Source organism: Octopus sinensis, linkage group LG14, assembly GCF_006345805.1.
Source record: "Octopus sinensis linkage group LG14, ASM634580v1, whole genome shotgun sequence".
Taxonomy (NCBI): Eukaryota; Metazoa; Mollusca; class Cephalopoda; order Octopoda; family Octopodidae; genus Octopus; species Octopus sinensis.
In genome coordinates this window covers 7,324,073-7,351,572 of record NC_043010.1, presented here as the reverse complement: position 1 = coordinate 7,351,572, position 27,500 = coordinate 7,324,073, and the positions used below count along the sequence as shown (strand labels likewise).

General features: G+C 32.7%; 1 protein-coding gene across 6 annotated transcripts in view; it reads left to right on the top strand.

The window, feature by feature from the left end:
* Positions 1-27,500, top strand: part of LOC115218743 (protocadherin beta-15-like) — a 319,818-nt gene that overhangs the window by 63,434 nt on the left and 228,884 nt on the right. For 4 of the 6 annotated variants that reach the window (XR_005001782.1, XM_036508589.1, XM_029788651.2 and 1 more), the window contains exon 2: positions 26,422-26,536. The exons of the other annotated variants lie outside the window; for them this stretch is intronic. The gene's annotated coding sequence lies outside the window, so the exon portion shown is untranslated. The remainder of the gene's footprint in view (positions 1-26,421; positions 26,537-27,500) is intronic. 6 annotated transcript variants of the gene reach the window in all.

Genomic DNA, 27,500 nt, shown 5'->3' with positions numbered 1-27,500 from the left:
CATTTCCCACTGATAAAAAGGGGACCTGAAACAATGTGAAATGAAGAGTTTTTTTCTCAAGAACACAATGCACCACCTGGTCTAGGAATCGAACTTGTGATCTAGCATTCATGAATGTGACAACCTAACCACCAGGCCACATACCATATCACACACACACATATATACATATATATATGCTTATATACTGCATATACTTTATATGCACTTTTGACAAGTTGTGGTGCACTGTATACAATAATTTCATTATTATTGTTATTATATTATTATTATTATTATTATTATTATTATTATTATATATGCACATACATATATATATATGTGTGTGTGTGTATGTTCATATGTATGTTTGTGTGTGTTTATGTGCACTAGTGTATGTCTGACTAGTTAGATAGTTTCAGCCTGTGTTATAGTCGTGTCTTGTATTTTAAAGGTATAGCAAATAGTACCGTAGCTTTTGTCTGTTACACGTGAGATAATTTTTCCTGAGATAATCCTGGAGGGCTCGTTGTCGAGGAAAACGTAATTCAATTTCGTCTTTTCATAAGCAGAGATATATAACTTGTCTCTTTGCCTCCTCCTAGATTATCTCCTGTGGCAAAGAAATGCCATTGCATTTTAGAAAGTTTTCCTATTTACATGTTTTTTTCTTCTTGTATCTGTGATAGGTTCAAAAATTCTGTTTATTTTGAAATGAAAGGTTTGTCTTCACCCAGTTGCTATATGAACAGATCGCAATATTTGGAAACATGCAGGAGTTGTTGCAGCTATTGATGTTGTTGTTGTTGTCATTCTTCCAAATGACTTATTTGAGTATTTAGGATGCTTTGTATTAATTCTGTTCATTTTCTTCTTCCTCTTGTGCATTTAGACTTGGTGTTTATTTTTAGCCATTTATATATTTATTTATGAGGCATAATTATGTGTGGTAGCCATTTTGAATACGAAAATGTAATGTACATAAATATAATTTTAAATGTTTGTGCAAAAATCCTATTTTCCCTGTTGTCTATCCCTGACAATCAAGGGCAATATCTCCATAGGCAATTATTGTTCGCTTTACAACTACTCTAACAAAATTCTATTGGTAATGCTTAAAGCAAAAAAAAAAAAAATGTTTTGAAAGGAGAATCAAAAAGAAGACACTTTCACACTAAAATAGTGGGAAGCACTCCGTCGGTTACGACGACGAGGGTTCCGGTTGATCTGAATCAACGGAACAGTCTGCTCGTGAAATTAACGTGTAAGTGGCTGAGCACTCCACAGACATGTGTACCCTTAACGTAGTTCTCGGGGATATTCAGCGTGACACAGAGAGTGACAAGGCCGGCCCTTTGAAATACAGGTACAACAGAAACAGGAAGTAAGAGTGAGAGAAAGTTGTGGTGAAAGAGTACAGCAGGGATCACCACCATCCCCTGCCGGAGCCTCGTGGAGCTTTAGGTGTTTTCGCTCAATAAACACTCACAACGCCCGGTCTGGGAATTGAAACCGCGATCCTATGACCGCGAGTCTGCTGCCCTAACCACTGGGCCATTGCGCCTCCACACTAAAATAGTAATAATATTGGTTTCAAATTTTGGCACAAGGCCAGAAATTTGGGGGGAGGGGCTAAGTCAGTTAAATAGAGCCCAGTGCTCAACTGATGCTTATTTTATTGACCCTGAAAGGATGAACAGCAAAGTTGATCTCGGTGGATCTAGAACTCTAAATGCAAATACGGACAAAATACTGCCAAGCATTTTGCCAAGTGTGCTAACGATTCTGCTGGCTCAGAGTCCTATAATCAGTTATAATAATGATGTCTTTTATTTGCCACCGGGGTAGCTTATGAAGAGTAGTCTACAAATGTAGTGAGGAAGGAGAGGAAGTGGCAAGGAGATAAAAGCATATTGCTCCAACTGCTTACTGCTGCTGCTGCTGCTGATAATGATGATGATGATGAATGATGATGGTGATGATGATAATGATGATGATGATGATGATGATGGTGGTGGTGGTGGTGGTGGTGGTGGTGGTGGTGGTTGTGGTGGTGATGATGATGGTGGTGATGGTGATGGTGATGGTGATGATGATGATGATGATGAATGATAATGATGATGAGTTCTTGTTATTGTGAAAATTTTCTTGAAGAAGGAAAATAAATATTCAATTAGTGATGCAAAATTCTTTTCCTGCTGCTTAAAAATTAATAAAAATTTTTACTGAATTCTGAAGCAATAGTGCACTTTCTTTCTCCATATTCTGAAAATATGGCATCATAGAGATTAGGTACTATTTTAAATATTATAGACATTTCCAGATTAGAAAAATATTTTGCAAATTTCTGAAGAAGAAATTGTGTATAGGGTGCAATTTTTAAATGCTATTTTAAATTGGAATATTTGTGGGAAAGTAAAAAAGTGCCCAACACCTAAAAATCAAGGATAATCTATACTCTCTTGCGTTCTCACCCCCCTTTTTTCTCCTTTATTTTTCTCTTTTTCCCTTGTCTCATTTCTAGTCACTCCCTCTCTTTTGCTTGCACACACACACACACACACCATAATGCTATTAAAATTTGCATTTATGCTGCAAGTCTAAGGATTAAAAAAAGCATTAAAAACATAGTTGTTTATATATTAATATTAAAGTGTGTTTTGAATGGATCATTTATAAATGTGACCAAATATTAATATTTAAAATGTTTTCAGAGGATTGTTTATAAATATAAACAAACTCCTTTATCATAGCACATTCACATTTTCTGGCAACACCCTCCTATTTCAACAAACATATTGAAATGTCACTGAGCCCTATATTACTATAGGCAGGATAAATATAAAGCCGTTATATTTAAATTTTATTGCATGCTTAACTGCAAGTAATTTAAAACTGCAAAAATTAACATGTAGGGAACAAAAAAACATGTATTGCATGCAGTTTTCTCGACTACTAGGCATATTCTCAGCATATTTAGAATAAGTAATACATAAAGCTGAAATGCAATCTTGCTGTGCCATTAATATATAATAACTCATCTCAACTTGGTAAAGAATAAATTTAACAATGCCTTTTTTTAACTACGCTGCTTATCATAACTTATTTGACATTTGTGAATTAAACCTTCTATCACTTAGTCTGAAATATATATCTTTATATATAAAAGAGAAGTTGTGTGTCTGTCTCCTACGATTTAGATTCCTAACTACTCCCACATTTTGTGGTGCAGTTTAACCAAAATCGGGTATCTTATAGTTGTGATTCATATCGAGTCCTTCTGGGTATTAGCGCACGTCTACGATGAGTCTACGATTTAAAAAAAAATTTACCATTATTTTTTTCCATTTTAATGCATTTTTTCGCGATTATATAAGGGAAGTAACTCTCTAAAAATGTCTACGATGAGTCTACGATTTAAAAAAAAGTTTACCATTATTTTTTTCCATTTTAATGCATTTTTTTCGCGATTATATAAGGGAAGTAACTCTCTAAAAATGTGTATGATGAGTCAACGATTTAAAAAAAAATTACCATCATTTTTTTTCCCTTTTTAATGCATTTTTTGCTATTTTTTGGCTATAACTCTCTAAAAATGCTTTATAGTTATTTCCCTTACAAACCCGAGCAACGCCGGGCGATACTGCTAGTATAATATATAAATTGCTCTGTCACAAATTTCTGTATGCAAACTAAGCCTTTTTACTTGATTTTTCACATCATTCTATTTGAACGTAGCTCCTTTTCTTACTCTTTTTTTTTTGTTCCCTTTGCAATACATGTATGAGATGCTTGCATATATGTGGTAAACAAATCCAAGTTGCAGCTATAGCCATCAACAAAATGTAGACTATGCTTTCTACTATAGTTGCTCAATTGCAAAAGAAATCTTCTCATTGATATTTTTGCTATTTAAAGTACTAGAATGCTTGTCCACAAGTCATAGGCACATATTGCTACAAGCATTGCTTTATAGCCTTAGGCTAAATAGATTACTGTTTCTTCCCTCAGGCGACTTAACTGAACAATGTACCGTGGAAAGTTTGCTTACTGTAATGTTGTTTAGCTACAAAGGCTTCAACAATTCATGTAATTTTACAGATGAAATAGTTTTCTTTCTTTTTTATTTCTGTTTTTTTCTTTCCTTATCCTTTTCTTCCTTTTTTTTGTTTAATTAGTAAAATAAATGCTTAGCAACTACATACAGATTGAATTGACTTTATGTAAGGAATGGAATTGAACAGATTTTGTTTCAAAATAACATCTAAGTAGAGAGGAATATTATAAATTAAAATTAATGACGTCTCATGAACAAAGACAGATACATGACCAACAATTGCATTTGGAAAAGTGCAAACAGCCATAACTTATCATTATAAATATGTATTCACTAACAGATATGAAATTAATGATATCATATTAATATCCAAAATTATACTCCAGCATACAGATACTGAATTCTCTAATTATATCTATTCATAAAAGTTGTTTAATCAGTAGGTATTAATGTTGAAGATGAAAATTATGCAATAGAAATTATTGAATAATCAACAAAAACTGTAATTTGAGAAACAAACAATTAAAAATAATTAAAATAAAAATAATATGGCATTGAGATTGTTGAAGAGCTTTGGAGGTTTTTAGTGAAAAAGTTATTATTACTTAGTTTATACATTTCTGCTGAAAAATCAATTTGTTTCTGATAGAATTTTCTCTTAAAGCAATTTAACGATTTAAGAAACAAACTATCAATATTGGATGGCTTATGTCTATGACTAAAATCTTATCATTGATGTGAGGGGAAAATTTAATTGTCTCTGTTTCATAACAGTCGTCAGCATCATTCTTGTCATCGTTGTCATCATCGTCATTATCATCATCATCATCATCATCATTATCATCATCATCATCATCATCATTGTCATCATCATCGTCATCATCATTATCATTATCATCATTATCGTCATCATCCTCATCATCATCAATGTCGTCGTCGTCGTCATCATCATCATCATCATCGTCATCATCGTCGTCGTCATCATCATCATCATCATCATCATCATCACCATCACTCAAATTTACATGGTCCTGATCCTCCACACATCTCCATCTTCTAAAGCATGTGACAGTTCTTCTCAATGACGTCCACTATCATCTTTCAGCTGATTAACATATATCTTCTGAGGGCAACTGATGCTATTACAACATATCACAATCTGTCTAAAGTACAGTATCCCAAATCAGCTCCTTTTTACATCTCCCACAACGTTTCTTTCTCTATTCTGCTGGTTACTTTGGTTACTCAAGTATCAAAGTAACATTCATAAGATATTTTTGAAAAGAAAATCGCAAAATTTTGAATTTAAAATTTATTGTTAGGAAGAATGAAGTATTCTTTAATTCTTTTCTACTTTTATCAGTTTCCATCATTTCCTTTGTGCCAAGCTGCTAAGTTATGGGAACATAAACAAACTAACACCTGTTTCTATGTTTGAAAGACACACATATTACACACACACACACATGTATATATGTATAAACATCCATCAACATGGGCAAAATTTCTTCTTAAGAAAATACATATACAAATAAGTAAACCATAATATCATGAATAGCGATAGCGAAACCGGTCGATATATTAAAAATTATATTAAAACTATGTAAAGTGTGCATATTTTCCTTTTTTAATTTCTCATATATATGTATAAATATATATACATATATATAGAGAATATTCAAGGAGTTTTTATCAACAAATGTAATGTAATAGGTATGTACTATGAGTGCTCAGTTTGGTTTATCACTAAAACTCCAGCTCAAACTGCAACTGAAAAATGTGATGCTGAGAATACATATCAAAGGTGGCTAGAAGTAGTTTCTCCTTGAATAGTATTTCCTTATACAGTATCTATATGTATATATATAAATAATATACATGTATATTAATATATATACAGTATCTATATGTATATAGATATAAATATATATACATGCAAATACATAAATATACATACATATATCATCATCATTATCATCATCATCATCATAAACAATTAATGTCCATTTTCGATGCTGGCATGGATTGGTCAGCTTGACAAGAACTGGAAAAGCCAGAGGCTATTCCACGTTCCATAGTCTATTTTGTTTCTACAGCTGGATACCCTTCCTAATGCCAAACACTCCTCAGATTGTACTGGGTAGTTTTTATCTGGCACCAGCACCTTCACCAAGGCATTTTATGTGGTACCTTGGTTTTAGGACTTCAGTTCTATTGTGGTGAGTGGGTCTTCTTGAGTATAGCAATGAACCAGATATCTCACATCTCTGTCATCTCTTTCACAAGGTTATATTATCATCATCATCACCATCACCATTTAGCATCCATAGTCCATGTTGGCATGGGTTGGATGGTTTGACCATAGCTGGTAAGTTGAGGAGCTGCACCATACTCTGGTCTGATTTGGCATAGTTTCTATGGCTGGTTGCCCTTCCTAATGCCAACCATTCTGAGAGTGTAATAGGTGCTTTTATATGCCACTGGCATGGGTGACAGTTGAATGAAACCATTATCTACCATAACTATGATTTCATTAGACTTGATGGGTCATCTCAAGCAAGGCATAGTGCCAAAGGACTCAGTCATATATTATTGCCTCTGTAAAGCCCAATGCTTGAATGGTGCTTTTTACATGCCACTAGCACAGGTACCAGTTACGTAACACTGGAATTAGACACATTGCCACTGTTAGGCCCAATGCTCAACAGGTACTTTTTATGTGTCACCAGCATGAGTGCTAAATACTTCCGTGAGGCCCAACACTCAAAAGGTGCTTTTTATGTGTTTGTCCCCACTTAAAAACTGATGCTGGTATGTTTACATTCCTGTCACTTAACAGTTCGGCAAAAGAGATTGATGGAATAAGTACTAGGCTTAAGAAAAAGTGCTAGGGTTGATTCATTCAACTTAAAATATTTCAAGGCGGTGCCCCAGCACGGCCACAGTCTAATGACTGAAACAAGTAGATGATAAAAGATAGCTGCAGAATCAGGGATAACTCAGTATTAAGGGTCTGTAATAGGTTACTGTTATAACATATATCTATGACTTTTGCTTCAAACAAATATCATGATGGGCATATGAGAAATTTGAAATATGAGTGAATCATAAGCAGTAGCAAAACAAAGGCAAAAGAGAAATTAAATGAAGTTAACATAGGTACAAGCTTAGGTGTGCAGTAAGAAGCTTGCTTCCCAACCACATGGTTCCAAGTTCTGTCTCACTGTGTGTCACCTTGGGCAAGTGTCTTCTATTATAACCTCAGACTGACCAAAGCCTTGTGGGTGGATTTGGTAGATGGAAACAAAGAAGCCTAGTGGATATATATATATATATAGTTGATTAAGAAAACTTCTTCTTCTACTTCTCCACCTTCTACCTCTTAACTTTGTCACTAATGCTTTTTAGTATAACACCTACGCAAATTCCATAAACAAGCCTTTCAATAGAAATATTCTCCTGAATTGAACTGCAACTGCTAGCCGCCACTGACCATTCAAAATACGACCATCAGGGCACTCCCAGATTTTCCCATCCCCTCTCCTCATCAGCCTTCTTCTTCTTCCACCCTACCAAGAACTCACAATGACCTCGAACACACAAGTGCAAACAAGGGAGTCAGAGAAAGGCAGAATGCCACTTATATCTGAACACTACTATAGAAATATTCCTTTAAAAAAACTTTTCTTCTAATTTTTCTAAATTTAATTATTTAATCGTTACAGTTGAAAAGGTCTCAAAATGACCGAAACCGGTACTGAAATGTTCACTATAAAATTATTTTAGCATTTTCTATTTTGACTTGTTTTTTCCTATATATATATATACACACACACACATATATATATATACACACACACATATATATATCTATATATCAATATCTAAAGGCGGCGAGCTGGCAGAGACGTTAGCACGCTGGGCAAAGTGCTTTGCGGTATTTCGTTCTGAGTTCAAATTCTGCCAAGGTCGACTTTACCTTTCATCCTTTCGGGGTTGATAAATTAAGTACCAGTTATGCACTGGGGTGGATGTAATCGACTTAATCCGTTTGTCTGTCCTTGTTTGTCTCCTCTATGTTTAAATCCTTGTGGGTAATAAAGAAACATATCTATATCTATATCTATATCTATATATGTATGTCTATGTATATAGATATATCTGTGTGTGAGTGTCTGTGTTTGAACCCCTCTCCCACCACTTGACAAATGGTGTTGGTGTGTTTACCTTCCTGTAACTTAACAGTCTGGCAAAAGAGATTAATGGAATAAGTACCAGGCTTTATAAAAATATAAGTCCTGGGATCGATTCATTTGACTAAAAATTCAAGGTAGTGCCCCAGCATGGCCACAGTCTAATGACTGAAACAAGTAAAAGATAAAAGATAAAAGATAATGTACAGAGTAAATCTGATACAACAAATGTCAGTAAAGAGATGTCTGCAGGCACTGGTATAGTAGACAATAGATTTAACATCAAAAGATTGTGTTTATCTTACTCAAGAACATTTATATTCAGACAAGTTAAGAAAGCAGATGGAAATTAAGGCATCGAGTGAAGGTAGATACAATACAGATGTGATAACAATTTATGATAAGTTTGACAGAGGAAAGTTCTAGTTTGGAATACTCTATCCTAATCTTGAAAATAGGAAGCTGAAGAAATGACCAAAAGCGTGTAAAAAAGAATTTAACATTTCAAACAAATATAGATATCTATATATTGAGATAAAATATTGTTGTTTTTGTGTGCGTATTTATGCTTGCTTACAATGTGGAATGGGTGATATTTCATATTTTTCTTCTAGTATAATTTTCTAAAGCAAAGAATTTAAAATTTTTCTCTTGCACAATGTTGCTGAATTAGAATGCTTATTTCTTTCATAAATTCATAAATCCTATTAATTATAAAGAATTAATAAGTTAAGATTGCACAGGTTCCTCTGACTTAATAAGCTTAAAATCAAAATATTTGTTTTGTTTATTTGGCTTAATATTTTACTTTTATTAAATATTTCACTATGAAGCACTGAGTTAATCAGTAAAACAAGACCTTAATATGTAGTCAAGGTTTTATGTTCTTTCTTTGTTTGAAAATAAAACAGTTTACTCGGAATTTTTGTTGTAAATTTTTAAAAATGACTTAAGCAGAATTGTAAGATTTTAATTCGATACTGTTTAGAAATTAAGTTTATTGCAGAATCTCATTCAAAATGCATAAAATAAACACAATGTAAGTTGAAATATGAGAATTTACATCTAAGAATTTGACAGGCACAAACAGTTTACAAAATATGAAATGCTTATGAAAAAATATAGAGAAGCTGTTACTAGATGTCTATCAGTTGCTAAGTTCCTTGTACTGTACATCACTGAAATGATTTTTCCATGAAATTCGAATTAGTATTTTACAAAAAAGAAATGTAATATTTTTTAAGGCTACATAAGTGTTAGATATAGGGAAATAATTACAAGCCCAGATCACATGGGACTTATTTGCCAAAGAACTATTGTGCTGTGTGCAAAAAAAGACAGTCTCAAGACGAAGTCATTAATATTATAGAAATATTATTAATAAAAGATTATCATTGTTCATGGCTATAATGAGAGAAGCTAGTTTGTATTCAGTGAGAAATAAGAGTAATTGAATGAGGAACCAGTTTAAAGAAGTAAATATGACTTATTGAAGGGAAAAATGCATATATAAGTAGCAATGAAGAAGTGGTTGATTGATAACCATGTTAGAAAGTCGAGAGACTCTTGACATCCAGGAAACATCAAATTAGGGTAATTTATGGCTGACGTGAGAATGAATGCTTATTCAAATGAAGCAATAAACTTGAAACTCATAACTGTTATTCAGTTTGCCAGTTTGGGAAAAGTGGATTGTGAACTCAGCATCTAAACTTTGGCCTTCAATAAGCTAAAATGAAGCTATCTATAGAGATGCATATATAACTAACTCTATGGAAAAGATGTGGGCTTTTCAACTGCTTGATTTCAGGTTCAATTCTACTTTATGATACCTTCGGATAACTGTCTTCTTCTGTAGTGTTGGGTTGGCCACTATCTTGTGAGTGGGTATTTGCTCTTTTACTCTTTTACTTGTTTCAGTCATTTGACTGTGGCCATGGTGGAGCACCGCCTTTAGTCGAGCAACTCAACCCCGGGACTTATTCTTTGTAAGCCCAATACTTATTTTGTTGGTCTCTTTTGCCGAACGGCTAAGTGACGGGAACGTAAGCACACCAGCATTGGTTGTCAAGCAATGCTAGAGGGACAAACACAGATGCACAAACACACACACACACTTATATATATATACATATATACGACAGGCTTCTTTCAGTTTCCGTCTACCAAATCCACTCACAAGGCATTGGTCGGCCCGGGGCTATAGCAGAAGACACTTGCCCAAGATGCCACGCAGTGGGACTGAACCCGGAACCATGTGGTTGGTTAGCAAGCTACTTACCACACAGTCACTCTTGCGCCTATTTTAAGTCTCTAACAAATTGTGAGGTTTTAAGAGGTAGCCTGCTTACCTTATGCTTAAGTCTGGCACCGGTTCTTATGCATTCCTCATTAAAAAAATACATCTAAAACATTTCTAAACTGAAAAAAGAAATGTCATATCTAGAAGTTCTAAATATATATCAATGAAAAGATAAGCCAAACCAGAGCTCTAATTATAGCCTTATTCATTTATTCTGTTTCTAGAATTAAAGATTTTTAAAAGAATATGAATGGATGATAGATTAGATAAAGAAGATAAACATCTATTAATTTTTGGCTAATAATAAATTGGATATAGACTCATCTTAAAGATTTTCAATACCATTTTCATTATCAACAGCATTAGCATCATTGAACTGTCCTTATTTTCATGAAAAATATGGCAATATTTATAACTTAGCTATTGTATTTTTTCTGTGAATTTTATCTAAGAAAAGTCTCCATAGCTCTGAGAAACCAGAATCCAATATTGATTCTCCTTTTTCCTGATTGCATTGTCTCCTTCATTTCCCTTGCCTTTGCTGAAGAGCTAATCTTTTGCTCTGCAAGTTGTCATTCATATTTGTTTTCTTTGTAACCACAGCATTTTTGTCATATTTTAGCCAACACAGGCTATGATTCTGTATTTTTTTTTTATCTTATAATAGTATGTTGCTGCAATTAGACACAAATATCTGCTGTATAAATCAAGAGTGATTATTTTCCTTATGGGCTTATTTTAGTTTAAGCTTTTCGCGATTAATAAACATTTGTTTTAAATTGATTATAGTTTAAGAGTTTCAGCTTCCAATCAACAGCTGTAAGGCTTCATATTCTCATATTTCTTTCCTTTATATTAGGATTTACAGTTGTGTATAGTATAGAGAAACTAATCAACTAGCAGATATAATTGAAGAAATAGCCTTTTGAACTTCATCAGATCAGTTCTATTAAATACCATTGATATTCTCAGTTAGAACTTGCTGGTTTATGAGAAATGAGGCAATATGTTCTTTTTATATCATGCTTGCTTCATGCATATCAGAGATTTTTACTAGAACTACTCCAAAATTTAATACTGAAAATCAAAAGCAGCAAAATCATTCTCATGAAATATCTGAAATTTCTACTGATATACTTAGAGCCACTTGTAATTTTGAATGTTGGAGAGCTGGTTCTAATACAACAAATTCTAGTCTATATATACGCTTTTACGCTTTTATGCTTTTACTTGTTTCAGTCATTTGACCGCGGCCATGCTGGAGCACCGCCTTTAGTCGAGCAAATTGACCCCGGGACTTACTCTTTGTAAGCCCAGTACTTATTCTATCGGTCTCTTTTGCCGAACCGCTAAGTGACGGGGACGTAAACACACCAACATCAGTTGTCAAGCAATGCTAGGGGGACAAACACAGACACACAAACATATACACACACACTTATATATATATACATATATACGATGGGCTTCTTTCAGTTTCCGCCTAACAAATCCACTCACAAGGCTTTGGTTGGCATGAGGTTATAGTAGAAGACACTTGCCCAAGGTGCCACGCAGTGGGTCTGAACCCGGAACCATGTGGTTGGTTAGCAAGCTACTTACCACACAGCCACTCCTGCGCCTATATATGTAAGTATTTATATATGCTTGTATGAATACATATATACAAATACAGAAATACACATCTCAATCATAAATTTGCCTAAAAAGTTGATACAAATAATTTTTTATTAGACATTTCTAAAATGTTGTCATTTTGAATTAAAGTATTTGACAAATTGTTCTTCTTCGTCTCGTTGCAGTTCTCATTAATTCCTCATCCAACTTATGACAATAACTTAATTCATTAAACCTTCTCTCTGCATTACCCAAGGAATATTTGTTTTTAGATATTGGCATTCAAGAAAAATCTCATGAGCTCTTCTTTTGCAGGCAAAACAAAAGTTGCCAATTTTAATTCCGAAAAAGAATCCTAAGATGGCAAAGAAAGAACTACTTATTTTTTTTTTTCAAGAAGTATTACATGTTTTTTAATTTCAAATTATATTTACTTTAGTCAAGAGATGGGAATCAGAGAAGTTACCAAGTGCAATAAGCACATGGTTTTATGAATTACATTTTCCAAAGTTGTTGGTAGCAGGAATTTATTTCAAACATTTCTTCAGTAATTTTCATTGTTAAAGAATTCACTTGTGGTTAAAGGGATATTGAATTAATGAATTCAACTTGAGTTTATTTTTCTTATGAATAAGTTAGAATACTTGGACCATAATCTATTCTTTTTAATAATTTGTCTATTCTTCTTTGTCTAGGAATAACATTTTGTGATTATGTGCACCTGTTTTATCATTTTGAAAGATGAGTTATTCAACTTATTCTTTTTTCACTTCAAAGTCAGAGAGGGAAAGGCAACCCCTGTGACCTTGTTTCCAGGGATATTAAAACTGGTAGAAGGAAAGGAAGAAGTTATCCTCAAACCAGAAGCATGGTGCAGCTATGGCTGTGTGGTTAAGAGGCTCACATTGCAGCCACAGAGTTTTCGTTTCAGTCCCACTGAACAGCATCTTGGACAAGTGTCTTGGGCAAAGTACTAGACCAACCAATGTCTTGTGAGTGAATTTGGTAGATGAAAATTATGTTGAAGCCCAGCATATACATATATACATAAATGTCAAACAATGAGAATGAGTGCTCAACAGCACATTTGTGGATAAAATTTATTTGTGTATTAAGGCTACCATTGGTTTCATGTTAAGAAGAATGTCTTAATATCTTAACAATTTTTCAAGTCAGTCACATGGAGGAATGATGTTCATCTCTATTTTGAACAAAAAGATGTATACATGTGTGTCTACATGTGAATTTATACTTGTGCTTGTTACACAATCATCACTACCACCACCACCACCACCATCACCACTGGACAACAGGTGTTGGTTTGTTTATATCCCCATAACTTAGTAGTTTGGTAAAGCAGACCAATAGGATAAATATGAGACTAGAAAAAGAAAAAGCAGGTACTGGAACAGATTTATTCAACTAAAGCCCTTTGAGGTGGTACTCCAGCATGGTCTTAGTTCAATGAGTGAAACAAGTAAAAGGTGTAAGATTATGGCCCAAATGCTTGCAGCACAGTGAACTCTAATAGAATTACCTGAAACCTAGATGGTGATATTAAGCCAGGTGATAAATTATGGTCTACCACCCAAGAATTCAGAATGTGAGAAGCTAGAAGAAATATTGCATGTTGGCACTTCTGATACACAAGCAATTCTATTAATTCCTCACTTGAGAATTCTTCACTTTATATTATGTACTTCAAAAGAATGAAAGACAAAGTTTACCATGCTGGTATTTGAACTCAGAGTGCAGAGAATTGGGACAAATACTTCAAAACATTTTGTTCCAGACTCTAGCAACTAAGCCAGTTTGCCATCTGTTTTACAATTTAAATTTATGCGATTTACCAAACAAACTTTATGATAAATTGAAAGATACGACCTTGACTTAGGCATGAATGAAAATACACACCAGACTGTGGTTCATTGCTGCTGCTGCTACTGCTGCTGCTGCTGCTGCTGCTACTACTACTACTACTACTACTACTACTACTACTACTACTACTACTGCCAAGACCACCACTGCCACCACCACTACCACCTCCTGTACTGAGGCAACTGCTTCTCAGAGATAGTTGGGCTCATGCCACCTCTACTAAGGCCTACACTCTTCTTTTCACCTCTCATTACTGTGTTGTAGTTCTGACCCTTCTCAAGACCTACACTTTGCAGTAATTCAGCCTTTCTTCCCCAGAAAGTTAACCATTGGGATTTTTTTCTCTCTACAGCTGTTGACTGTTGACTGCAGGTGTTTAAGAGGAGCTTTAACTGTAATAATCTCACCTGCCCTGGAGGAGACCTTACAGAATCCATGAATATGATTTCTATCAGTAGACTAAAAAAAAAAAAGTTAAAAGAAAAATGCCTACGTGTACTTTTAGATTTTTTTAAAGATTCCTAAAATTTTTCAGAAGTTTGGGGCTTTTTTTTTATAATGAAGAATACTAGGCAATTAAGTTGCAACTACCCACTGATATTATATTCAATTTAGATTTTTCTGTATCATCATTGCAGCTAAGCACGTTAGTTTTGCTCTTTTAGATGTCTGACTTGTTGTGGAGGCAATAATATTTCATTCACTTCTTAGCTCTTACCGTTTCTTTAAATCTTTAGTTCTATCAGACTTTACTTAATGGACAAGGAAGTAATGATGACATTTAATAATAGCCAGTATTGTTGACTGATTCATCTGTGTTTAGGTTATAACTAAGACACTGAATGCTGCAATATAGTCCTTGCTTTTATTCTGTTGCATTAATAGTCTGAACTTCAGCCGTTATAGAAGTCTTGGCATAAACTGTCTATTTAAAGTGAATTCAACCTTTACAAATTTATTGTGTGTTATGCTGCTGTGTCATATCTTTTTAATATGCAACATTATTTAATACATTTAGTTTCATGACTATTGTAGGATAATATATGATAATGGTTGCAGTTCGTTCACTCTATTAGATGGCAATAACCATTACTTTCTATATGTATATTCATGGTTCTTGTTTTCTGTTCTGCACTTCTCTACTGTTATGCTTATCCTCTTCTTTCTTATATATTTACACTACTTCAGTGTATCTGACTGTATATCTATGTATCTATATATCTATCCATCCCTACAAATTTTTCTCTCTCTTTTCGTTTACCATGTGTCTTTCTTATTTTTATTCTCTTAGTAAATTTCATTTTGTCCCTCATTCTCTGTCTCCATTTCACACTTTTGCTTTCAACCATAAATTTCTCATAGTCTTTCCTACTCTCTCTCTCTTTATCTCTCTGTCTGTCACTATATCTATCCATATATCTATCTTTTTCTCCCCTTTAACTCTCTTTTTCTTTCATTCAATGCTTTCTAGTTTTTCATTCTTAGTCTCAAACAATTTGCTATTCTCTTGAATATATACATACATCTTTTTCCCTCACCTACTTTTTCTGATAATTTCTTCTACTCCATTACATACATACCAATATACATATGTGTGTCTATATATATATACATATATACATATATATATATATATATACATATCTGTATATGTATGTGTGTATGTATATATGTATGTATATAATTTTATCTATCCTCGACGTTTTCTCTTTGTATACATAATTATATAATTGTACAATAGCTAACATTCTTTGGTTCTTTATTTATCAGCGAAAATGACAATCTATCTGTCTCTCTATCACGCTATACATCTATTTAGTGATCTATAGCTTACTTTCTTTCACTGTTCTCTCTCTCTCTCTCTCTCTTTCTATCACATATATATATATATGTGTCTTTCTGTGTGTGGTATGTCTGTGTCTCTGTATGTTCTTATCTATATATATCTATCTCCCCAGGCTCTTGAGAAATAAAGTTAGTCTTTTTCTTCTTCATAAGCAGGATTTTCTTAATGGTGCCAATTATTTCTATTGGAAATGTAGTGCAGTCACACATAAAGAGGTCCTTAGGGATTGTACAGTAACACTCCTCCCGTAGAACACACAGCTTCCTGTAGCAAGCCGGCAAGCACTTTACCTACAACACCGACCATTTAGTCTAATCTTTACAGTCAATAATAGTCAATAAAAAGTAATTTAATTCTCTAATCTTACCTCAAGCTGGCAATATTGAAGCTAAATTCTTGATATCGGCAGAAAGATATGCACCAATTATTCTATCATTATCATTGTTGTCTCTGCTGTTGTATAGTTTTATTACTATCATTAATGCAGATGTTTTCTCGTTTTCTCAATTGGGAATAGAGAATAAAACCTTTATGCTTGCTTTTCAGCTTCTTCTTAATACTGTTGGATAGTATTCAACCACCTTCTAATATTGCTAACTATTTTCTCTGTTCCATATTATTTGACTACTTTGTAATACTGTTTAATATCACTCTATAATTGGACATTGTTAACTTTATAATATTGTTTTAATGATGTTTTCTTTCTGTGTTAATATCATTGTCAATTCATCTCGAACTACGTTTAATGTTTGGTCATTTATAGTTTGTTTCGTATGTATGCATTTTTATGTATGTATATGGATGTCTGTGTGTGTGGGTGCATATACATACATATATACATACATAAATACATACATACATATATATATCAAGAACTCTAGATTGAGTAGCGCATATTACATAAGTAGCTTTGTTGTTTTATTGGGTGAGGATTATACAGATTACATATATGAGTCGTGCAAAGTGTATACTGTGTGAATTATGGTATTGAAATGAAAGTGTCTTGATAAGGAAGTGGGTTGTGGCTATCACAATAAATTTTTGGACGCTGTGATGTTATCAGCCCTTGTATGGTTTTTGCATTATGGTTAGTATCTACATCATGATAGCTATTGCTCCTGTTTATATATTGCACAGAAATTTTCGAGCAATGAATCACTACCTTGCAGTGTTTCTTCTAGCTCTTTATATTGTGAGTTCAAATCCAGACAAAGACATTTATCTTTCATCTTTTTGGGGGTTGATAAAATACAATATCACTCAGATAGTGGGGTCAATTTTTTATCAGTTTTTTTTTGCTTTTATCATTATTGTGTAGGTGGGTTAGCAGCACATCAGACAAAATGACTTGTGACATTTGTTCTGGTTCTTTGATTTCAGAGTTCAAATTCTACCAGGGCTAACTTTGCCTCTCACCTCTCTGCTGATCAAGGAAAGCAAGTACCAGTCACATACTGGGCTAGATGGTTTCCATTAAACCTTCCCTTCAAAAATTGCTTAGCTTGTACCTAAATTAGAAATATCTTTTATTATTTTCATGATTTGAAAATATATCAGAACAACAAGAAACATGTATTTCTTGAAGAATACACATAGATGTATCCAAGTTTAAAGAAGATGTTAAGAGTTAATGAAATTGCTCAAGGTCAACTAAAGCATTGAAGATTAAAGAAAATGTTCAGGTGTAAATAAAAGAAGCCAGTGTTACCACATGCAGCATGAGAGTGTCCTAAGAATATTCATTGATTTTCAAATGACTAGTTTCTGGAACATTCCTGCATCAATACTTATAGATAATTTTATTTTTATGTCTTTACAGAAATGATTGTGTGTACCACTGCAGTTGAAACAATTTCAAATGAAATGTTTGATACACATCACTTCTGCAATAAAGTTTTTAATTCAACTCTAAATTGGTGTATAGCTTGTAGTTTCCATTCATTTCTACACAACATTATGATCATCTGGTATAACGATGCAGATAATGAATATACTATCATTATTTAGGATACGAAGAATGATGTTTGGTATATTTGGTGTTACATGATGATTTATCTGTATGTTAAAGTCCCATAGTATATTAGTTTCTAAGATAAGGGGGTGGTTCATATAAATGCCTGAGAATTTTTTCTTCTTGAAGCAGTTGAAATTTTCTGGCTAGGTTTTTGTTGAGCAGATTTGCCATGGTATTGTGTCTCCAGGCGGCGAGCTGGCAGAAACGTTAGCACGCCGGGCGAAATGCGTAGCCGTATTTCGTCTGACGTTACGTTCTGGGTTCAAATTCCGCCGAGGTCAACTTTGCCTTTCATCCTTTCGGGGTCGATTAAATAAGTACCAGTTACACACTGGGCTCGATATTATCGACTTAATCCGTTTGTCTGTCTTTGTTTATCCTCTCTGTGTTTAGCCCCTTGTGGGTAATAAAGAAATAGGTATTGTGTCTCCAATTATATTTAGTCAGAACTAGAACCAGATGTCCTGATAAAGTGCGTATTATCTGAAGAAATGCCCAACACTAGTAACATTTATCATCTGTATTTTTAAGAAATAATGACCATTCCTTTTAATATATCTAGTGGTGATGGGTTTTCTCCTGTATTGTAAATGTTGTTGCCTTTTCTGTCCCATTCAAGCTTGATCTGCATATCCAAGCTTGTGATAGTTTTTTTTTATTGATACATGGAGCATCCAGTTCATGAAAATATTGGCCATATGCAGGCATGCCTTTATAGTTGCTCACTCTATGCCATCAATATATTTGTTTTTGCTGCTGCTTTAGGTTCAGACTTTGGCTGTTCAAAGTTTGAACCAATTTCTTGTGAGAATTTTGTTGCCATAGATATAATCAATTTGCTACCATATTTTTTATCCTTCTCAACAAGGGTACTTAGAAGGCTGTTTTGTGAGTTGGAAAGCTAGTGGATAACAACATCAATAACTCCCTTTTTTATATTGCACCCTGATGTTCAATAGTCCCCTACCACTCTTCCTTCTAGGAATGTATATTCACCGAGTTTTAAACTTATTTTGTAGTATGCGATTTATTGACAAAGCCCTAGAGCATTGGATAAATAGGCATGTGTATGTCTTCCAGTATTTCACATTCTAAGTTCAAATTCTGTAGAGGTCAAATTTGCCTTACATCACATTGTGGTTGATAATATAAAGTAGCAGTCTAATATTCATTCTTTTTATTCTTTTTCTTTTCTTTTACTTGTTTCAGTCATTTGACTGCGGCCATGCTGGAGCACTGCCTTTAATCGAGCAAATCGACCCCGGGACTTATTCTTTTGTAAGCCCAGTACTTATTTTATCGGTCTCTTTTGCCAAACTGCTAAGTGACGGGGACATAAACACACCAGCATCGGTTGTCAAGCAATACTAGGGGGACAAACACAGACACACAAACACACACACGCATATATATATATATATACATATATACGACGGGCTTCTTTCAGTTTCCGTCTACCAAATCCACTCACAAGGCTTTGGTCAGCCCGAGGCTATAGTAGAAGATACTTGCCCAAGGTGCCACGCAGTGGGACTGAACCCGGAACCATGTGGTTGGTAAACAAGCTACCTACCACACAGCCACTCCATGCTAACTTAATCAAGAAGCCACCTCCTCACAAATTTCTACCCTTGTGTCAGTAAGGCTGGTGGACTGGCAATATTGTTGAAATATTAGGAAAAAGACTTGGCAGTAGGTATTTTGGTTCTTTACATTTATGAGTTCAAATCTTGTCAAGATCAACTTTGCTTTTTATCCTTCTGAGTTCAAAGAAATAAAGTAACCATCAAGCACTGTTGTTAATAATAGCAACCAACCCTACCCCTAAATTTCAGGTCTTTTGTTTATGTTGGAGATATTTTATTATTTTAGTGGATTGGTTGAACTGTTAGTATGTGAAACAAAAATGCCTTGTGGTATGTCTTCTGGCTCTTTACAATCTGGGTTCAAATTCCACAAAGGTCAATTTGGCTTTTCATCATTTCAGGGTTGATAAAATAAAGTATTTGTGTGGATATAATTAATTACTCCCCCCCACTTCAGGCTTTTACTTAGGTTAGAGACAATTACTGTTACTAATGTTGTTGTTGTCATCATCATCATCATCATCATCATTATAACTTTCCTTTTAACTTAAGTTGTGTTGGAACTTCTGAAGTTTTGCATGAGTAGCAGGCTTGCTACCTAAAGCCTATGGTACCACGCTATCTGTTTTTTCTACTGCCTAATACTTTCCTGATGATTCTGGCTATGTCAAGGAGGCAAACGTTTTCCAACAGCTCTACGGCTGTTTCAAAGAGTTTGGGGCCTTCTATTCTGCTTTCCTTTATATTCCACTTCATGCCTTCTGATACTGCCCACCCCCAAGGACCCAACAATAAATGGGACTATCTTCACTTTTCTCATTTTTCCTAATCAAACTACCTCACATTCAAGAGGATTGTATATGTCTATTTTCTTGCTTTCCTTCAACATGAATTATAGAGCACATATGGTTTCACCTTGTCCACTAACCACTAAGTCCAGCTTGCTGTTCTCAAGCACCTGGTCTATTTATATTGGGAAATCCCACAGTATTTTGCAGGTCTCAGTTTTATTATTATTATTATTATTATTATTATGGCAGTGAGCTGGCAAAAATGCTTTACTGGCATTTCATTCTTGTTCACATTCTGAGTTCAAATTCTACCATGGTCAGCTTTGTCATTCATTTTTCAGGGTCAATGAAATAAGGGCCAACAGAGCACTGGGGGCAATATACTTGACTTACAACCTATTGCTGACCTTGTGCCAAAATTTGAAGCTATTATTATCATTATTACTGTAATTATTATTATTACTGTAATTATTATTATTATTATTATTATTATTATTATTATTATTATGATTATTATTATTATTATTATCATCATCATCATTATTGCTATTAATCTTTGATAACTAATCTAACTGGAACCATATTTGTTGTGTTATCTGTATGGTATTAATTATTCCTTCAAGGAAACTAATCTTATTTACTTTGTGCATCAACATAATCCTAATCTACATGGCTTCTTCATTTTTCTCATGATTTCTTCCATCTTAACAAATTTGGACTGGGGGATGGGTGGTGTGGAAATTAATTTAATTAAATTAACAATATGCTGATGATGAATTTGAAGCATATTATAACAACTAGACATTTCGTTATGACAGATAGGTTGAAATATTTTAAAATTTTAGCCAATATTGTTACTATTACGTAAAGATTGTTAACATTATCATTAATATTGTCATCATCGCCATAACTGTGGTTATCTTCCTAGTTTTCTACCAATTTACTAAATTTTTGAATTCGTATAAGTTTTGACTCTCTCAAACTGCATTGCTTTGATGCTTGATTGATCTTTGGTTTAGCAATTCCTACATCTTTCGTTTTTGGATTTGGTTTGCAAGATTCTTTATATGAGTTCGTGTGTTGAAGCATATTCTGTTGTGCCTGGGGAGAGTAATTTTCTTTTTGTGTCTTATTATTTAACACACTCACCGGTAAAATTTCCACTTTTTTTTCTTATTTTTATTATCCTAAAATTTTCGTTGCGTCTTGCAACCTTTTTAGGACAATAAAAATAAGAAAAAAAAGTGGAAATTTTACCGGTGAGTGTGTTAAATAATAAGGCACAAAAAGAAAATGACTCTCCCCAGACACAACAGAATTTTTACATCGTTTTATTGTAATTTTCGAGCAATAATTGCAACTATAAAGAATGTTTATTTGGGATAACTTTTAAGCATGTTATCTTTCTCAATTCTTTAGAAAATTTCTTTATCTTAACAACAGTACATAATCCTATGAAAGCCATGTGTCATCTACACTTCATTTCCAGAGAAGAGTGTATTTTACAAAGATGAAAGCTTGCCAATGTTTAGCAATTCAATGAAATATACAGTTATTGTAGTTATTTCCTGAGAGGATATCATATTACTAATGTTGTCTATATTTTGATATTTAAGATTTTAATATATAAAAAAGGGAGTGGAGAAACATGTGCTTCATGATATCACTAAAAGGAAATAAGTTTTAAGCAGAATAATGGTTTCTGTTAAACATAAATGCTGCTTTTTTATACTGAACCAATATTTTCAATAGATGCCTATTTCTTCTACTATTGCTGTTTTCAATAAGATTCTATTAAATGGACCTAAATATTTCTTCTATATTTTCAAGTTAGTGTCAAAATTTTGTCGCATTCTTTTATGGAATCAGATTTTTGCTAGGTACAGACAAAGACTGAAAATCCATGTTTTATTTGTTAAAATTTATCTTTCTAGAGTGTATGAGTTTGTTAGCTGAAATAATACAATACATTCTCATGGAAGCAACCATGAGATCATTTCACCTAGTATTTTATTTAGATATATTTTAACAGCTAATGCATTGCAACAGCAAAACAGCATTGGTACTGAAATGCTACATTCAAAGTATTATTAACATAAATCATATTTGATTACTGCACTATGCTTCTTGCAGCCTGCTTGCATGAAATAGCACAGCCTTGTGGTTAGGCTGTTGGGTTTATGATTACTAGTTTGTGGGTTCAATTTTCAAACAGGAAAGCACATTGTACCTTTGAAGGAAGTACATTGTTTTATACTGCTCTACTACACCCATCTGTAAATGAGTATCAGCGGCACCTTGGAGTTTTACCTTATGAAGGACTATCATCCTGTACAGGAGAAAGTCTTGAACTAAATGCATTGATAATGCAGCCTCATGAAACTATAAGTTCAGGACAAATTTTCATTTGCTTGGGCCTTTTTTTAACATAAAATAGTCTGGAAGCTCATCTAACATTTATTTTTTTTACTATTTAATGATGGAGGCAAGGCCAATACACATGTCTCTTTAGTTTTTCAAGGCTTTCAAAAACAGAAAAGATTGAATTTGTCCTCAAACTGGAGACTAACACCAAATGCTTACAACAGATACCCAAAGATTAAGTGGTGATGTTAGCTGGGCATCAGATGAAATCTGTTACTCAAGAACTCAGAACGTAAACAGCTAGAAAACATGCCACAAGATATTTCAACTGATGCATTAATAGTCCTACCAATCTCCAACTCTGGAATGATACTTAATTTCATTGACCTTGAAAAGCAACATTGTCCTCAACAGGACTTGTACTTAGAGCACAGAAAGGTAAAACAGATAGTACAGGGGACTTTATCCAATGCTCTAATAACTTTGCCAGTTGCTACTGTACAAATGTGATTTAATGCATTGTGTCAAGTTCACTAAGAAAACTAATGATTTTATTGTCTTTATAAAAACATTTAAACACAGTATATATTATAGTGTTTTACTACAAAGTAATTGAATATCTAGAGTGATACATGATAATTTCTTTGTTTTATGAAAGTTAATTTACAGTAGCAAAACATTAAAAAATTGTTATATTAATTTCAAAACTAGAATTCATAACCATTGTTTTCACCAATTTCATCATCACACTCTCATAATCATCATCCTTATCATCAACATCATCATTGTCCTCCTCATCATCACCACCATCAATATTATCATCATCATCATCATCATTGTAGGAAATATTGTTTTTCTTAGGTTCATCATTATACATGATTGGTTTGATATTATATGCTTACATGAGATACTTTTTCTTTAAAGATCCTTTATTTAATTAGCTAGATTGTTAATTTTGTAATTACACTATGAATTCCATATACATGACTTAACATATATGTGTGCTTGTGTGTATGTGTGTGTACATGTGTGTTTGTATGTACATATATATATACACACACATATATATATATATTTATATATATATATACATATATATACTTATATATATACTTATATATATATATACATATATATACATAAATATATATATACACATATATATATATACATATAGATACATATACATAATGCACGCACACATATATACGTATATATGAATATATGCATATATATATGAACATTTATTTATATAGATGTCTACATTTATATATGTATGTACATGGACACACACATACACATACACATATGCATACATAGATATATATATATATGTAAGTATATATATATACACCACACACACACATATATATATGATATATATATATATATATATATATATTATATATATATATATGTATATATATTGCAATGAAAAAAATATAGTTTTATGTTTCTGAGAAATGATATACTCCAATTCAAGAAAAAAATATACATTTTATATACTTTTTCAATACAGACTACATTTAGACTTATGAATTGTTACTAATTTTATATATCTCTTCAACTACAATAGCTAATTTAGAAAATAATTTTCTTTATTTCGGCAGCATTTTTTTTTTTTTTACTGAAATCTTTTTGAAAGAACTATGTGCAACTAAAAATATACCTGTAATTGCAGGTAGAGATTATAAAAATGTGTTCATGTTAAGTCAATATATTTTCCATTTGGAAAGAAGAGATTCCTTTTCCTCTTTACTAAAAATGAGTTTTTCCCATTCTCTTTGACAATTATTTTTAAAAATTGTGCATCGGAAGATAACTGCAAATACCATAAGATAGAATTAATTTTTATTTAATGGGGCAGTTTTCTTTCATATGCATTATTAAATATGTGTTCTCTGAATAAGATCCGGCAGATGTTTCTTGGCTTTGTAATTAGTACATATCTTCTTATGTGTTGTAGATAAAGGAAATTTGATAGGACTGAATAAACAGATAAATAGCAAATGAAGCTTCCTTCCATCACCTGCCAACCCATCTTCCTGCATCACTATAAATACTTACATACATAAATATATATATATATATAACTATAAAGATATATTCTTATATGTTTGTGCATGTGTATATATTTGTGTGTATATGTGTATGTGTATATATATACATATATATATATACACACACACACATAACATAAGCATAATGTATACATATATACTTAAAAATATTGGTATATGTATGTATATTTACAAATTTATATATATATATATATATATATAAACATACATACACATACATATATATACATATGTGTGTACATACTTACTCATATTAGTTACTTGTGCAATATAAGTTACATAAATTTGTTAATAAATAATTCATCTATTCCTCTCATGTGTGTGAGTGAATATCTGTCTTTATCTATCTATCTATCTATCTATCTATATGTGTGTATGCGTGTGAGTATGTGTGAGTGCATGTGCATGTATGTGTATGTGTGTGTAGTTGCTTTTTCAAAATGAATTATAAGAATTTGCTATTTATGGTTTGTAATGTTTGTCTATATATATATATATATATATATATATATATATATATATATATATGTGTGTGTGTGTGTGTATGTGTGTATGTTTCTATGTATGTACATTTGCATGTACTTATGTATTTATATGCATATGTGTAAGTGTTTTTTTGTGTCTGTAGTATACATGCACACATGATGGAAAAGGATTGAAAGGATGCATAGATATATTTGTGCGAATGCACATGCACACACCCACATATACACATGCACAAATATTCAGATATGCACATTCATTTCTATCAAACATATGCACCATCACACATTCTCATTTTTGGTCATGCTTTCTTACATACAGTGCAGAATATAGGCTCATAAAAGAATTTACATGCTCATAATTTTGCTAAAATTTTCCCCTTCCTATGTATGAAAATGATTCCCTCATACACATACAGTAGTATATGTGTGTGTGTGTGTGTGTGTGTGTGTGTCTATGTGTGTGTGTGTGTGTATGTGTGTATACACGCACTCACATATGTACATATATATATATATATATATATATATATATTGGTGTATATTTATACGTATATATGTGTGTGTGAATTTATATATACATTTATGTATAAGGTGTATGTATATGTGTGTGTGTGAATTTATATATACATTTATGTATAAGGTGTATGTATATGTGTGTGTGTGAATTTATATATACATTTATGTATAAGGTATATGTATATGTGTGTGTGTGAATTTATATATACATTTATGTATAAGGTATATGTATATGTGTGTGTGTGAATTTATATATACATTTATGTATAAGGTGTATGTATATGTAATATAGCTATATACGTATGTGTATGCTTATGTATATGAATGTGTGTATGTGTATATGTGTGTATGCACTTGCATATGCAGTTTGTATGTGTGTATGTGGTTGTGTTTTCAAAATTACAAATGACTCAAGACTACATTGACTTGTGTGCTGCTATTTAAATGCAGAGTTTTTATTTCCTCCCATGCAAGCCCCAATCAGCCTGTCATTGGCAGCAGCAGATATTAAATACATATTCCATTTAATAGGAGAACAGGCCCCTCTCCGCTCTTTCTACTTTACTCTCTCTTTCTTTTTGCTCGCTCACTCTATATTTCTCAGTCACTCTCTCTATTTTCTTTTCCATTTCATTCTCACTTTCACTCACTCTCTCTCTTTCTCTCTCTCTCTCTCTCGCTCTCTCTCTCTCTTATTCACAACACAACACAGAACAGCCCATATAATTCTCCTACCACGCCAACACAACAGCAGCAGTAACTGTACAACTCTACAGCAGGATACACATTTCATCTAACAACAAACAGAAATGGATTTAGTAATACAAGTAAGTATATATATATATACATATATGTATATATATATTATATATACATAACATGACTTTTTTTTGTATTAAACCACACTTATGTTTTTACAAGGTAATACAGGTGTGCTCATAGAAATAATTCACATTGTTAACAGTAATTTTGCAAAAAATTTGTAACAAATCTGCAATGCTGTAATAGTTATACATATATATATATATATACATATTTATACACTTAGATATATATGTATGTGTGTGTGTGTGTATGTGAGTATATGTATGTGTGTATGTATATGTATGTGTCTGTGTGTGCACTTTTTTTTGTTTTTGTTTTACAAACCATATTGTAAAACTGAAGACAGAATACTTATATAGAAATTAAAAATATTTTGTAAAGTCTTACAGACTGTTATATTCATATAGTAATTAATCATTGGAAATGCTAATAATAGTTTTCTTCTCTTTTTTATTTGTTTGTTGTTGCTATATTTGATGTTACTTCTTTTTTTCTTTTCTTTCCACATGTTTTATCTTGATTATTTTAGGGAAATTAAATCAACATATTGCACACTGTAAAAGTAAAAATTCATACTTAATTGTATTTATCAACAATGATGACACTACACAATACAAACTATTTAACTATTTAACTATATTGTGCTTTAAGTAAAAAAAAGAAAAACAAACAAACCCAAAGTCTAATACTACTCAACTAAGAAGTGTCGGGTTGTGTCTTAAAGGCAACCGAATGTATTTCTGTATTCTAAATATTGCTTTTTTAGCTCCAGGCACCCATTTTTATTGATTATTCTTCAAACCCTTGTGGTGTTTGGTCCATTCATGTCAGACTGCCATATATCTTATGGCCCAAACAGCAGGTTAGCTTCTGTTCATTGTACTATTCAAAACAGAAGTAAATAACACTGCGAAAGTTTTACTCACTGCATTACTATAGTTTGTTGGGGAGTGAAATAGGTGTACA